We start from the raw sequence: 15,598 nt of genomic DNA, 5'->3' as shown, positions 1-15,598 counted from the left end.
AATGTCATATTTCTGGAATTTTTTTTTAAAGTTTATCATGTTTGTGTTTTACTGAACTTTCTGAATCTGTAAATGCGTGTTTCATAAAATTTGGGAAGATTTTGCCAACTGTTTCTCCAAACATTTTTTCATATTTATTTTCTCTCGAAATTCTAATGGCATGGATTTAGACCTTTTAAAACTTTCCCAGGGGTCCCTGAGTCTCTGCTTATTTTTAAGATCATTTTTCTCTATGTTCAGTTTGTATAATTTATATTCATCTATATTCAAGTACTTTACTCTTTTCTATTTCATCTAAATTCTGCTTCAGAGTCCAATGAATTCTTTTAATTTCAATGTTAAATAGTTTCTATTTATCTAATGAGAATGTTTATCTTTACATTCATTTCCAGAGTGTTCACCTTGACTCCATGGATAATTATTACAATAGCTATTTTAAAAGCTGTCTCTGGCAATTCCACCATATGGTTTTGGTTCATCTTGGGATTGGCACCAAATGATTTTCTTAGCCCTTAGCATTGGTTAGCTTCCCCCGTTTTGCGTGTATTTAGGTTTGTGCAAAAGTAATTGGGTTTTTTGCCATTACTTTTGATGGCTAAAGCCACGATTATATATGTATGTATGTATGTATGTATGTATGTTTTTACATACCAAGTAATTTTGAAATGTATCCTGGATATTTTGCATATTATTTTGTGAGACTCTGGATCCTGCTAAAATCTTCTAGAAAATGTTGATTTTTGTTTTGTTCTAATAGGCAATCAATCCAGTTAGGCTGAGAGTGCAAGTTCCACCTTACTGCCTGTGATTGGTGTTTCTAACAACAGTTCAGTTTTCAAAGCCTTTGCTGTGCTGTTTGAATCTGCCTGCATATGTATATACCACTGAGGGGTTAGACTGGGATTTAGCCTATGGTTTATTTTACAGTCCAGTTCCTAAAGCCTTTGCTGTGCTTTGCTGGCTCTGCTCCACCCAGGCACAACTCAGAGGGAAGTCTTAGACTTATGCAAGTTCATGCACAGAAAGTGAGGAAGAGCCTTCTTCAACCTCTCCTCTCTAGATTTTCCTTGACAATAGTTCCCAAAGGCCACTTTTCTAGTCACTCTGAATGAAAAGATAAGGTTCTTTCTGGATTTTATCCCCACCTAGACAGTTGGGGAATTCCATGAGACTGGAACTACATTTAGGGCAAAGTGGTGGGAAAGAAGAAATGGAGAAAAAAATCAGGGACTCTCTTTTTCTCAGTCTTCTTAACAGAGAGGAGCATCTTTTCTTAGGGCTTCAGGTGCCTGTGATGCCTCAGAAGTCTCAGAATAGTTCTGCTACCAGGGCTATCCTCACAACATGGCTGGGGAAAAAAGAGAAAACAAAAATTTTAAGGGGAGGGGAAATTTTTCCTCACTCTCTGACATGTGGAGTTTTACCTTCCCTTTCCTTTAGCCTTCCCTTTCCTTTGGCCAGAATAGAGTTTTTCTTTCTATGCCTGCTATACATTTTTTTTTTTTTTTTGAGATGAAGTCTTGCTCTGTTGCCCAGGTTGGAGTGCAGTGGTGTGATCTTGGCGCACTGCAACCTCCCATGATTCTTGTGCCTCAACCTCTTGAGTAGCTGGGATTATAGGCATACACCACCATACTCGGTATATATATATATATATATATATATATATATATATATATATAATTTTTAAAATATATATAAAAAAATGAATAATATATATAAATTTATATATAATAAATTTATATTATATATAAATTTATATTATATATATTTATATATATTATATATATAAATATATATATATATAATTTTTTTTTTTTTTTTTTTACCATAGATAGGGTTTCGCCATGTTGGCCAGGCTGGTCTCAAACTCCTAACATCAGGTGATCTGCCTGCCTCCACCTCCCAAAGTGATGGGATGACAGGATTGAGCCACCGCACCTGGCCTCACTATACTTTTAGCAATTTGACCTATCCTTGAACCAAAGCTGACAGACAAAAAAGGAAGCAAAGCAAAATAAAACAATGTAAATACCATTCCTGAAGTGGAAAATGATTCAGGGTGTTACTTCAGTTTCCTATGTCCCTCTTAGTTAGTTTTCAGAATCCTCAGGTAGTTTCCTTCTGTATTCTGCTCAATGATTTTAGCCATAATCAGACTGTAGTTGACTTACACCATTTTATCAATACTGGAATTATTTTTAAATTTACATTTTATGTTTAGGAATTGCTTTGAAAAGTTTGATTTAATTTTGCTTTTAAGTATATAACTATCTATATGGTCCTCAAGTATTTATATACCTCCCAGGTAAAAACTAAAAAACAAGGTTGTTAGGAGCTGTAACATGTCCCACCCCAAAATCGTATGTTGAATTCCTAAACACCAGTACTTCAGAATGTGACTGTATTTGGAAACAAGGTCTTTCAAGCCTATTAAATTAAAACAATAAAGAAAAATAAGGCCACTAAAGTGGATCCTAATCCAATCTGATTTATGTCCTTACAGGAATAATACACTTGCGCACACAGAGAGACACTAAGGGTGTGCACGTACAGAGAAAAGACCATGCGAAGAGGCAACAAGAGGGCAGCCACCTGCAAGCCAAGAAGAAAAGACTTAGGAGAAACCAGGCCTGCTGATGTCTTGTTCTTGGGCTTCTGGCTTCTAGAACTGTGCAAGAACTAGATTCCTGTTGTTTAAAGCCCCCTAGTTGTGGTACTTCATCATGGCCGCCCTGGTAGACTAAACTTGTATTTGTCTGTTCTCATGCTGCTAATAAAAACATACCTGAGACTGGGTGATTTGTAAAGGAAAGAAGTTTAATGGACACAAAGTTCCACATGGCTGTGGAGACCTCACAATCATGGTGGAAGGCAAAGGAGGAGCAAAGGCACATCTTACATGGTGGCAGGCAAGACACCTTGTGCAGGGGAACTCCCATTTATAAAACCATCAGATCTAATGAGACGTATTCACTACCACGAGAACAGTATGGGGGAAACCTTTCCCATGATTCAATTATCTCCACCTGGCCCCACCCTTGACACATGGGGATTATTATAATTCAAGTTGAGATTTTGGTGGGGACACAGCCAAACTATACTAAAATCCTATTCTCTTTTTGTCCTGCCAATTTGTTCAGTATTTACAATTTGCCTTCCTATATACCGTAATCTTCTACAATATTTCTGTCTTCTTCACATGCAACAACTCCTTAAGTTGGTATTTCTGTGTCTACTTCTATGAATTAAGAAACTATTACAGCTGGTGAGCAGGAGAGCTGGTGCTATAGACTGAGCATTTGTCTCCCCAAAATTCACATATTTGAAATCCTAATCCCCAAGGTAATGGTATTAGGAGGTAGGGGCCTTTGGCAGGTGATTAGGTCATGAGGGCAGAGCCTTGGTGAATGGGATTAGTGCCCTTACAAAAAGAGACCACAGAGAATCCCCTGGGCCCTTCTACCATGTGAGGACATGGAGAGAAGGAGCCATCGCTGAACCAAGAATTGAGCCCTCATCAGACTGAATCAGCCGGCTCCTTGATCTTGGTCTTCTCAGTTTCCAGAACTGTGAGAAATAAATTTCTGTTGTTTATAAGTCGCCCAGTCTACGGTATTCTATTACAGCAGACGGAACAGACTAAGCCAGCTGTCCTCCAACACATGGTTACACAGCCCAAATGCTTCTTGATGCATTGCACTGCTAAGTTAAGCTGGAGTGCAAATATGGAGATGAACGTAAATGCACAGGCATGAGATTCTCTAACTTGTCATTAAACCACAGCTCCAAAGCTGAAGAGTAATGTCATTATAATTCACCAATCTTTTTTTTTTTATTATTATTAAACTACCATTCATGCAGCCAGGGCGGTGCAGATCCCTTCCTGAAAAATTTTGACAACCTCCAAGTACCATTCAGAAACATGAAGGGCTCTCAGTGGGACCTTGTTATTCTGAACATTAACACAAAGCCATTTCACACAATACAATACAACTTGATTTTGTATGGCACCCCATTCCAGTAGGGACCCCAGTGGAAATTCATGCATCCTGTTTTTAATCCTCCTGGAGTGATTTAATTTCAAACATACAACTACTTTTGCTTAATGCAACCTGCATTTGAAGAAAGGTTCCTTCTTGACAACTTGAGTGAGAGGATGACAAGGTCTTTATTCTGACTGTGACTCAATAGACCACATTTTGCCTCTGATGAGGGTATATGAATACCACCTAGGGAGGGTGGTATGAATGGTACTTGGAGTTTGTCAAAATTTTTCATTTCACCTCCTGTATGAAGTACTTATGGACTAAAATTATAGTATTGAATAACAACAAAAACTATCAAAATGACTTAATATTTTTTTTGTTTCCTTGAAAATAAAAATTCTGTTTACTCACCTATTATAGAAAGACAGCTTGGTCAAGTGGAGCCAACAGCAAGTTGTAATTCTTGGTTTTTGCCCCAGGAAAAACTTTGCCAAGTTGTGTGACCTTAGGCAAGTCTTTTCCCCTCCCTGGTATTCTGTTTCCCTACTCAGGAGAAGCAAGGAGTCCACTTTTGATGTATATACTCTCTGTCCTGTTTATTAACACAGATTCCTGCTAAGCTCCTTTTTCTTAGGCTTAGTCATTCACTGATCCACATCCTAAGGGATTTGGGTAGTACTCAGGGAGAAGCTCCTGTTTGAACAGTCCTTTATGAGTTAAACATAACTTGAGGAGTGGGGTGAGGAGGGAGCAGGCTGTGCAAACATATGGATTAACACACAGCATTGAAACTGATACCAGAAATCAAGAAGAGGGCTTCTTTACCCTGATAGCCTGGCTTCATTTCTAGCTGACCAACAAAGACTCACTAAATAATGGTGAGGCAGCCTCTTAGCAGGTAGGTGTTCCTGTTAATTTAGACCATGAATCAGATAGCTAGGAGGTAGCAGAGATAGCATTTGACCTTAGCTGGCTTGGTTCTAGCATAAGCTTAGCCACAATGCTGATACTCCTTGCAAGCTAAAGTAGAGTCTTTCTGCCTTCTGTTTTCTGAGCTGCCCCCGCACAACAGACTCTATGTTATAGGACACGAGAAGCAGCGCAGATCTCCTCCTGAGTAATACACCCCAATGCAGTCATGGCAATGGCCCTCAGAGTTGGGTGAATTGTGTACAGTTTGGTCTACCTAATTCAGAGAACAGGAACAACTGCTTTTCTGTATCATATGGGAAATCTAGGACTTCTGTCTGGTGGTATACTTGGGCTTCTACTTCCCTACATCCCTGATTCTCTGCATTTCAGAATTATATTCCTGTGGAGTGGGACACAAGGTGACATATCTGAGGACCCTGTTTCCCTAAGTGGGGTTGCATGTCTGTTGCCTTAATTCACAGATAAGAGGCAAATGATGACTCCAGGTCATTAGGAGCCATTGCCCTGTGTCCCCATTACCCAGTTCCCAGTGGTGCTGAGCCTGGCCTAGATTCTGACCCCTTGGATTAAGCAACCACTTATGGCCCTATGGGTATACAGGTTGGCACTTGCTTTCACAGGTTCTGATATTTAGCTTATTTATTTATTTATTTATTTATTTATTTTTTAGTTGGGGTCCTACTCTGTCACCAGGCTGGAAAGCAGTGGCAAGATCTCAGATAACTGCAACCTCCACCTCTTGGGTTCAAGGGATTCTCCTGCCTCAGCCTCCTGAGTAGCTGGGGCTACAGAATGTGCCACCACACCCAGCTAATTTTTGTATTTTTAGTAGAGATGGGTTTTCACCATGTTGGCCAGGATGGTCTCGATCTCTTGACCTCATGATCCACCTGCCTTGGCCTCCCAAAGTGCATATTTAGCACTTTCTATGACCTTTGGTGCAATCTCCATTCTGGCTCATTTAGCTCCTGGCTGCGTGGAGCCTAATACCAATATTCTAAGCCAGGCTGAGCTTCTCAGAAGCCAACCCTGGCCACCGACCCACTTTGCTCAGCCTTTGATTCTGGACATAGAGTTTCCTTAGAAAATAGCTCTGTTCTACCTTCCTACTGGACTTCCAAGAATTGGCCCTAAGTCTTTCATGGAGAAAACTAAGAACATTGAGCTAATAAGCTCCTCTTTGAAACTTGTGTGGGTTCTCCTCAATATCAATAACCAATTCTCCAATTGTTTAACAACTGGGCACTCAGAAATTCAATTCAATCTCAGCACCTACTACCTGGAATTGGCACAGCCCCCACAGGTGAAGGGCTCAATCCCATAAGGATGCTCCAATTTCAGATGCCAGTGCAAGTGGGATCCCCAGATGATTCACATTTCTGCTCAACCAAGTACAAATTCAAGGGTTCCCAAGACCCCTCCTCTTCAGGTTTGATAATTCACTAGAATGACTCACAGAACTCAGGACACCACTTTAATGATTAACACAGATTCCTGCTAAGCTCCTATTTAGGCTCGGTCTTTGAGTGCTTAAGAGAATTCATTGATCCACAGCCTAAGTGATTTGGGAAATACTCAAGAAGAAGCTCCTGTTGGTACAGTCTTTATTATGAAAGATACAAGGCAGAAAGAGCCAGATGGAAGAGAAGCACAGGACAAGGTATCGTGGAGGTGAGTGTGTGCACAGACCTTCCGTGTTTTCACCTGCTGCCCACTCTCCCCACACAGTGATGTGGTCACTGATCGGAGGCTCCTGGAACCTTCTCCTTTAGGGGGTTTTAGGAAGATCACAATACATAGACATGATTGATTCAATCATTGGCCATTCGTGATTAAACTCCATCTCCAGCTTCTCTCCTTGGGAGGGCAGAAGATGGAGCTAAAAGTTCTTACTCTCTAATTGTGCCTTGGTCTTTTGGCCACCTACCCCTAACCTGAAGCTATCTAAGGCTTTGTCTACTGTCAGGAGTCATCTCATTAGCCGACAAAAGACACTGTTTTCACTCAGGAGATTGCAAGTGTTTTAAAAGCTCAGGATCAGAAACTAGGGACAAATGTCACTTTTTTTTTTTTTTTTCTGAGACAGAGTCTCGTTCTGTCACCCAGGCTGGAGTGCAGTGTGATAGTGTGATCTTGGCTCACTGAAACCTCCACTTTCCAGGTTCAAGCAATTCTCTGCCTTAGCCTCCTGAGTAGCTGGGATTACAGGCGTGTGTCACCATTCCCGGCTAATTTTTGTATTTTTTTTTTAGTAGAGACGTGGTTTCGCCATGTTGGCCAGGCTGGTCTCAAACACCTCACCTCATGATCCACCCACCTCGGCCTCCCAAAGTGTTGGGATTACAGGCGTGAGCCACCGTGCCTGGCCCAAAGGCCACATTTTAAAAATTATTATTGTATACCATAGGAACCTAATAAAAATTTGAACTCATAGTGGATTCAACCTAGCCAAGATTCCAAAGAAAGATCTATGTCATTGGGCAGAGGGGAAATGCTTCTTCAATTTTCAGGATCCTGGGGCTGCAAGAGCTGACAAGGAGCTCAGCTGAAAGCCAAACATGGGACAAAGGATCCACGACTTTATGATTTTTATTTTCAACTTTACAATAGTGTGAAAGTGATACTCATTCAGTAAGAACCCTACCTAGAGCGCCTATACAATCATTCTGCTTTTTACTTTCAGTACAGTATTCAATAAATTGCATGAGCTATTCAACACTGTTTTACAAAAATAGGCCTTGTGCTAGATGATTTTGCCCAACTGCAGGCTAAGCGTTCTGATCATGTTTAAGTTAGGCTAGGCTATGCTATGATGTTTAGTACATTTAGGGGTATGTCTCTATAAGTTGGAGATAGAGATGCTGCACTTCCCATCACCAGGATGTCCTGAACACACCCTGTATATTGAATGATAATCAAAGCTGTGAGATGATATCTGGATCAAGGCCACACACCCATGTTTTGGTGCAAGAGGCGTGTCCTGCTCATGCTGACCCTTCAGGATCCCTAGGAGACTCCACCCCAGCAGCAGAGTGAGATGTCTCTGAAGGAAAGGGTGGGATGAGAGGAGAAAAGCAGTAGGTAAGTATCAGGAGCTGCAGGAGAAAGTCCTCACTCCACCAAGGGGGTCTAGTGGGAAGAAATGGGGCAAGTGACTCCACTCTGTGGAACTTGGAAGCTCAAGACAAGAATTTCCATTCCCAGGCTGTCCACATAGCTTGTCACCACTCCCCCTACCCCCCATGTGCGCAGATGAAAAATCGCCATCCTTTAGAGCCACAACAGAGGAAAGGGCTCAGCACTGCTTTCACCATTGCCCCTTGTCTCCCGCTCTCCCTTTATTTTAACCACACTGACTGTTCTCACATTACTGTAACCACAGTTGGCCTCTGGAATCTTCCTCCAACCAACCAAGCACATTCCTGACTCAGGACATTTGGCCCAGAGATTCCCTTTGCCTGGAACACTCTGCCTTCCAATATTCATGTCCTTTGCTTCCCTGCTGCACAGAGATCTTGACGAGTCCACAGTGGGGTTCCCTGCCAGCCTTGTGCCAAGTAATCCCTCTGGACACACAGAATATCACTTCTACTCTCTTATCCTGGAATGCATTTCTCTGCTTACAACTTGATTTACATATATTTCTCCCCGTCTCCATCATTTCACAGTAACTGCTACATGGAAAGATCTTTAATTATTTTACTCATGACCTGCTTTTGGAGCAGTACCTAGTACTGGGGAAGTGCTTAATGATTGATGAATGACAGTTGATTGAATGAATATAGATAGATATTGTGCCCTATCCTATGTGACCCAGGAACTCAGGACAAAGATGGACTCAAGAGGGAATAGTGGCTTTTTCCTTCCAGACAATCTTTGGGTGACTGGTGACTTAAGAGTTTGGCCTACCTGCAATCATGCAATCATGTACCCATCAACTTTTTATGTTTGGATTAGAATTGGAGAGGCTGGCATAGAGGCAACTAGTGCTTGTCAAATTTTTGGGTTTGGATTAGAATTAGAGAGGCTGAGATAGAGGTAACTGGTACAGAGAAGGCTTGCACAAAGATAATTGCTAGGTCCCATAGAGTCTTGGTGTACAAGTTCCTTCTGCTGAGGCATAGAGAGAATGCTTAGTCTCTGGGGAAGCACTGGATCATGAGGCCCAGCTATATTGTGATTCCTCTCTTTCCCACTATTTTTGAAACCCTCTAGAACCTGGACAAGTGGCTGAGAATGTAAGTTTTCTTTTTTGTACATGTGTATTCTTACACCAGACCCTCTTTGCCTTCAGAGACTCGAGAGATTCTCTTGTTTCTTGGAAACTGATAAATTTTAAGAGCGTCATCATGGTTTCTCTGAGTTTTCAGGCCTGGTAACATCAAGATGTGTTTGGGTTGCAGAGAGAAGAGGAAAGAATCAATAAAAAAGTAAAGCAAAACAGAGGAAAGAAAATTAAATGACTTCTTTTGAGGACTTAGCAAACACTATTAATTGTGTGGCTGTTATTTATCATATCTGATTTTCATATTTCTATGTTTAGGATATTTTTAAATAGAAGAAGCAAAAAAAAAATACCCTGCAAACTCTCTTAAAGAATAAAGAAATTTGTCTCACATAACAGGAAGTCCAAGTTAACAGTGTCTATACAGCAGGATCAGCAATAAAGCTCCACTTCTTTACTATTCTTTTGCCTCCTTTTGGTGACAGCTTCATCCTCAGCGTGGCTATCTCTGTACTTGCATGATGGATTCTAGAAGCTCCCAGGCAGCATGTTTCCAGAAGGCCAGAGTGAGAAGGCTGCTCCCCCATTCACGGCCAACCTACACGTAGCCTCAAGCTCTGACAGGTGCAAGCCTGGGTTTCTGAACCCCTCACCCTTCAGAGAGAAGGGATGACCATTATTGACTAGGACCATTCAAAGTCTCATTCTTAGATCTGAGGATGTTGTCCACTCACCTGACTCCTAAGAGCTGAATGGGGGAGAGTTGGCCTCATGAAAATGGAAGACAGATTCTTCTAGGAAGAAGCAAGTGAGGAATGGATGTCTCATTACCATGTCACAGATAAGAAAATTGATACTCAGTGGGATAAGATATTCTGCTTACATGATACAAATTGGCCACACAACTAAGTAGCATGTACCAAGTCTATTCCTTGGTACATGTAAATACCAAGCCTGTATTTAAAGCCTGTAAATAAAGCCTATATTTATAGCATAAGAGATAAAGGAAGGAGGTGGTAGAAGCAAGAGAGGAAATGGAAGGAAAAGGGAAAAAAAAAAAACAGAAAAGAAAGGAAAATAAGAAGTAAGGACGTCACGAGCTTCTTCCCCAGCCAGCCTAACACATGTGGGCCAAGTTAAGAACCGACTGTCACCATGTGGTTTTCCAGTTCATTACTTCCTGGCATCAGCAAGGTCTCATTTGTGAGAAGAAAACAATGTCTTTAAAAGACTCATAAGGATTCTTGGACATCAACAGTCTTCCCCAAACATAATTTTATTAAATCTGAAGAAAAGTGAATCTGCTTCTTCTAGAGACCATCTTTGCTTCCAGATATATTAATTTACTAATGAACACAGAACAAGTGTCCTATGGTTGGCTGAACCCCAGATATTAGAGGAAGAAAATAGCTGAAGCCATTCAACAAAAAGTTAAATGTAATAGAGTTTCCATATCTGACTTTTAAAGAAGCTTCCAGGTTTATGATTTTATTCTGAAGTTGGACCACTTAGTGCTAGAGAATAGTAATATTTTAAAAGAGAGGAAAGTTTTCCTCTTCTCTATGGGACAAGCTTGCCTATTCCTTTATGCTGTGATGTCATTATTAGCTGAGTATCATAGGCTAGGATTCAGTATAGGCCAGGATTGGGAGTGAGGGAACCTTCTGGACTATAGTGCCAGGCCTTAGGGGAAGTGTTTCAAAGGATGTGAATACATGGGAATTCCCACATAAGCCTAATCATGGCGGTGAATAGGACTGGCAAGGGTCTGAATAGCATGTCTTACTCAAAGCTCAAAGTCAAGCCTTAAGGTGATTTGGCTGTTTTGGGAAGAGTCGCCACCTGTGATTAGGATTGCAGGGACCTGTGTTCTCCAGATAGAGATCTGAAAGGAGCCAGGAAGATGTCTGGAACCCCAGATAATCAGGACAAGATTCTGAAAAGTCCCATGGAAAAACTCTGCTCCCATCAGGATGCCTATATCCAAAGCCAGTCACTACCCAGAGGGAATATTTCAGACCTAATGCCCTAACTCCCACTATTATCAGTGCATTCCATGATTGACAACCATATTTCCTACCAAACTCACCCAAACTTGAGTCTCAATACTGTTTCATAGGCTTAATCATAGTCTTCAGTTCCTTCTGTTATAAGACTGATATCACAAACCTAACTCATGGGATGGTTAGAGCAGAGCAGTTTGAGTGTTCTTGTCCCCTCCAAAACTCATGTTGAAACTTAATTCCCAAAGCAACAGTGCTGGAATATAGAACTTAGTGGGAAGTCTGTAGGTCAGAAGGGTTTTGTCCTAATGATGGATTCGTATGGCTATAAAATGACTTCTGGTAATTTGCTCTCTTCTGCTCTTCTGCCATAGGAGGAAGAGCATTTCTTCCCTCTGGAGGATGTACCATTCAGAGAACCACCTCAAATGTGGAAACCAGGCCCTTGTCAGACACCAGACCTGAACACACCTTGACTCTGGATTTCCTAGGCTCTAGAACTGTGAGAACGAAATTTCTGTTTTTTATAAATTGCCTAACCTCAGGACCTCTGTCATCGCAGCATAAATGAACTAAGACAAGTAGACTAACAGAATGAATACAAGCAAGATATAAAATATTAGAGGGTTGCATGGCACATGGAAAATGATAACACTGAATAACTACACAACTAATAATGAATGTAATTTGTAATAACTACAAAACCTGTATAAATAAAGGTACCTAAGAATTTTCCTAGCCGAGATTATCAGTTTACCCTAGGCTCCCAAAGCTGCCTAGCATGGTGAAATGGAATCATAAGGGTAAGGCTGAGCCTGTTTTCTACAAAGTTCCATCTGATGATTTGCCAAGGTTAGTAGGATCACTGCATCACAGTTGTCGGATACCAACATTGGATAATCAGTAAGCAGCCCTGCTCAGAAGACACAGTGGGCTAGGCAATTGCAGAAGCTCCCTTCCTTAGTAATCCATGTGAGTTGTCCTGAGATTGTCTTGAAGATCTCTGGTGTTTAAATTGCTCTCCTTGTGTAAGTCTGTTGCCTAGAGAGTTGGACTGAATCAAAGTAAAAAGTGGAATTAGAACATAGAGTCATGACCATTTGCAGTGAAGGTCATCTCTTCCCAAGATCATTGCCATCTTTTTTTTCTTTTTATTTTTACTTAAATTAATGAAATATTTTCTCCTAGGAAGGAAAGTCCCATCTAAAACTCATTTTAATTACCTCACACTTATACCCACAATTCCAGCATTGGTGTGTATGACAGACATTAAGGGACACCAAGAAGTTTGGTGGAAGCCAGTATTTGAGGTCTAAGGAACTGAGTAGTGTTAGAGTTGGCCACCAGTAGGGAGGTGCAATTTAGAGTTAACGTCCCACCAGATTAGAGGAATTTCATAAAACATTTGATTTCTCACTGAAAACACAGAAATTCTATGTCATAAGAGCAAGAACTAAGTGAAAAACCAAAGTAAACTGGTCCTAGAAAGCTATAAATCCAAGCTACTACAGGGTCAGGTGATCTAGTAATTTCATTGCCTGTCAGAAAAAAACAAACAAAAACCTCAATATTATTTTGAGGATGATAACAAAATCCAGAGTATCCATATAAATCCATGGTATCTAGTATACAATAAAAATTCTCTAAACACACCAAAAAGTAGAAAAATGTGGCTTGTAATCAAGAGAAAATATAGTCAAAAGAAGCAGACTGGCAGCTGACTCAGGTGTTAGAATTTGTAAAACATAACTTCAATAAATAAAGCTATTATAACTTTTGAAAATAAATTACTGAAAAAAGTGAACCAGCAAACATTGAGCACTCTCAGGAGACAGATAAAAGCTACAAAAGAGAACCTAATGAAAATTTTACAACTGAGAAAAAAATACAATATATAAAGTGAATAGTACAATAATATGCTTAAAAGATTGAATACAGCAGGAGACAGGATCAGTAACTAGATCAATACAAATTATTTAATGCAAAACCCAGAGAAGAAATAAAATTTAAAATAAATTACTCAGAACCATGGTGACATATTGCACAGTTTGAAGCAGTCTAATATGCATATAATTAAACTTTTAGAAGGACAGAAAAGAGAAGATGGGGTGAAAAAATAAATGAAAACATAATGGTCAGAAATGTTCAAATTTGGAGAAAAATGTTCAAATTTGGAGACAAATATTCATGTACAGGTTCAAGAACCCCAGGAAATCACAAGGAGATAAAATTATATAGCCATCATAGTCAAACTAATGCAAACAATAAATAAAGGAAAAATCATTAAAGTATTCAGAGTAAAATATATGCTATATATAGAGGAATAAATAAAATAATTATAATGGATTTTTTTTATTAAATATGAGGGTTAGGAGTCAATGAAATAACATCTTTTAAATGCTGAAAAAAATCTTTCAATTCATAATTTTATCAGCAAAAATATCCTTCGAAAGTAAAGATATAATTAAAATGTTTATATTTTTAAAAATGTGAGAAAATTTATCACCAGAAATCTCACCTAAGAAAAAGTGCTCAAGGAAGTTCTTCAGAAAGCCGAAAAATAATATCAGGTGAAAATTCAGATTTAAATAAAGGATGAGTGCCAGAAGCAGTAGTATATATATATAAAGTCAGATATATATATGACTTTTTTCAATTTTTAATAATTTTCAATAAATAATCAAATGGCTGATGCCATATATATATAGTGATATCTATAACACAGGTAGAATAGAATAAAATGTATGATAACAACAGCATAAATTGTGTGAAAAGGAATTGAAAGAATGCCACTGTAAGAGTCTTACTTTATATTTGAATTGATATAATATTTAAAAATAGAATGGGATAAGTTAATTACAATAATTAAAATAATGAAACAGTAAAATAAAGAGGTAGATCCAAAAGCTTTAACTTAAGAAAACATGGAATCATAACAAATGCTTAGTTAATTCAAAAGAAAGCAAAGGGCAGATAAAAAGAAAGAGCACTTGGGACAAATAGAAAACAAATACCAAGACAGAATATTTAAATCTAACCATATTGATAATTACATTACTTATAAATGGTCTAAATATGCCAAATATAAGGCAGACATTCTCATAATGAATAAAAAAAGCTAGAACCAACTATATGTTATTTACAAAAATAACCTTTCAAATATAAAAACAACAACAGATTTAAAACAAAAAGAGGAAAACAAATGAAAATAAAAGAGGAAAACAACTGAAAATAAAAAGTTAAATAAAAATATGTGAGATGCGGCTAACGTAGTGCTTAGAGGAAAATGTATACAGTCAAATTTCTATATTAAAAAAAGAACGTTGCAAAATCAGTGGTCTAAACTTCTGTAAAAAATTAGAATGAGAAGAGAAACTAAACACAAAGTAAGAAGTGACATTTAGTAACGAAGGGGGAAATCACCTCAATAGAAATAGAAAACAATAGTAAAATTCAATGTAACTAAAAGCTGGTGCTTTAAAAAAATCTGTAACCAGACTAATAGAGAGAGAGGAAGATAGAGAGAGAGAGAGAATAGATTACCAATATTAGAAATAAAAGGGCATATATTCTTAAAAAATCTGCAGTCCTACAGATATCAAGAGGACAGTACAGTAAGAAAATATAATAAATAACTTTATTACAACAAATATGACAACTTAGAAGAAAGAGACAAAGATTTTGAAAGACACAAACTACTAAAGCATTCCTTACAAAAGAGGGAATAGGAAATCTATGTATCCCTGCATATATTACATAAATCGAATTAAGATTTTCAAAATTTTATACACAGAAAATTCTACGTCCATATTTCTTCGTTGGTAAATTTTACCAATAATCAAATAATAATTAATAACAACTCTATACATACTTTCTCAACACATACTGTCTCAGAAAATAGGAGAAGAAAATATTTCCAAATTTATTTTATCAGATCAAAAATCACACAAAGACATTACCAATAAAATGTCAATAACTTTTATAAACATAGATCCACAAATAGTATCACTTTTGACATTTTTCTGGGTTTGTTTTTGTAAATCGATCAAATGCAGCAATATATTAATAATATAATGTAATATGAGCAAGGATTTATTTTAAGAATGCACTGTTGGTTTAACATTTGAAAATCAATTAGTAAAATATCCCACGTTAGCAGTCAAAAAATGAAGTTTTATTTGATCATCTTAATATATGCATAAAAAAATCTAATTAAAAAGAAACTCATGATTTTTTGAAAATTGTAATCTATCAACAAACTAGAAGTATAAGGAAACTTCCTCAATCTGACAAAAGTCATCGGGAAAAATCCTACGGACAATTCTTAATTAATGAGAAATTATTGTTCGCTTTGCCACAAAGATTGGCAACACAGCAAGATGCCCATTTTCAGTACTTCTTTTCACATTTTACTGTTGATCTTTGCAAGTGCTAGGCCAGAAAATTTA

Source organism: Pan paniscus, chromosome 15, assembly GCF_029289425.2.
Source record: "Pan paniscus chromosome 15, NHGRI_mPanPan1-v2.0_pri, whole genome shotgun sequence".
Lineage (NCBI taxonomy): Eukaryota > Metazoa > Chordata > Mammalia > Primates > Hominidae > Pan > Pan paniscus.
The sequence above is the reverse complement of the archived record's forward strand: the minus strand, read 5'-3'. Positions refer to the sequence as shown.